Raw genomic sequence first — 1,583 nt, 5'->3', positions numbered from 1 at the left:
CGTTACTAATATAATCGCCTTACTAAAGTTCACGTGGGCCTTCAAGATAACAAGTGTATTATTATTTAGATTTTTAACTTGTTCTCCCTTGTCATATTTTCTTCTTTTAATTTCTGTCACGTGTACTCGGGAGTTCGGATACTTGATCTAATATAAGTATTTATTGATAATTGACTAAAAACTATTTAAAAAATTATATCGAAAACAGGTGTTTCACCTTAAATGCTAACATGTAAAATGATTGGTTTTAATATTTACTCTATTGAGTTGTTCATATTTATATTTATGGGTATGTAAAGTTATATCTATATATTTTTTATGATCTAACAAATATGTTTCTCCCTCATTTTTTGTTAGTTGCAACCTAAAATTTTTATTTCACAGGGTTACTCTTGGTCCTGAACTGAATCGGTCCTGGAGTGACGTGGTTCCATTTTAAAATGGTTCAAAGGACGTGTTAAATCTGTAAGCATGATTCTTTTAATCCCTTGTTTAACCTACAATTTGTTTTTCCCACGCAATAGGGGAAAGGCAGCTTTGTTAATTCCATAATAAAGTGTGGTGGAAAATCTCATTATTATAAATGGTGGGACTAGTAGGCGTAGAACTTACATCCGCCGGCGAAACGAAGAGCATCCTCACAAGTAGTAGTGAAGCATGCACAAATTCTCATCTAAAATGATTGCCAGGATATATACATTGCTAGTGGAAAGTCGTCGTGTTATATTTGTTTCTATTATCTCCATCATCCCCTGGATTAGTACTACTTTAATCTTAACTCTTTAAGTGGTGTTCACCAATTTAAGAAAAACTAACAAAAAAATGATTTCTTTTTCTTTCTCTCTCACTTATCTCAAACTGTAATAATAATCTTGAAAATAAAGTAAACTTATTTTCAAATATCCAAATTTCTAGTTCGATAAATATTTAAAATGGATGAATATTTATCAAATTTCAAAAATAATTAAAAATCAGTTTTTTTTTTGTTTCTAAACAAAATCTTTGTTGAAAGACGTTTCAATTTATTTTCAGGGGTCCAAACAATAAATTATCAATAATTGAAAGACGATTCAATTTATTTTTCCTAAATTTATATAATATTATGTTAACATGATAGACATGCTAGCTCATTAATTATTTATTTAAGATAATTTGATTATTGTATTTGTTTAGAAGTAATAATTTTAGAATGTGCACGTTTATGCTTCACTTGTGGGTTGCTTAATGTACCTTTCTGCAAAAAATCAAGCATGCAGGGGTTTTTAATATTTTAGTAAACACTATACTTGCTTGACTATGACACTTAAATAAGGTCAAATTCACATCATTCTACTCTTTGAGCTCTCTAGTCTGTCCCCCAATATTGAAATTTGCCCAATACTCCATTATCTGGATCAATTCGTTTTCATTTATTACGAATATTCAACGGTTTTATATATATCAACAACTCCCACTTGATCTTTTCTACCTTTATATTTGACGCCTTTAACTGTATACACATTTTCGAAATGCATTAATCCCGAACTCAAGTTTAAGAGATAAGTTAAGCAATAGTTAATTTAAACACAACGCATGCCCACGCA

This window comes from Apium graveolens, chromosome 6 (assembly GCF_009905375.1).
Source record: "Apium graveolens cultivar Ventura chromosome 6, ASM990537v1, whole genome shotgun sequence".
Lineage (NCBI taxonomy): Eukaryota > Viridiplantae > Streptophyta > Magnoliopsida > Apiales > Apiaceae > Apium > Apium graveolens.
This window is presented reverse-complemented; position numbering follows the sequence as displayed.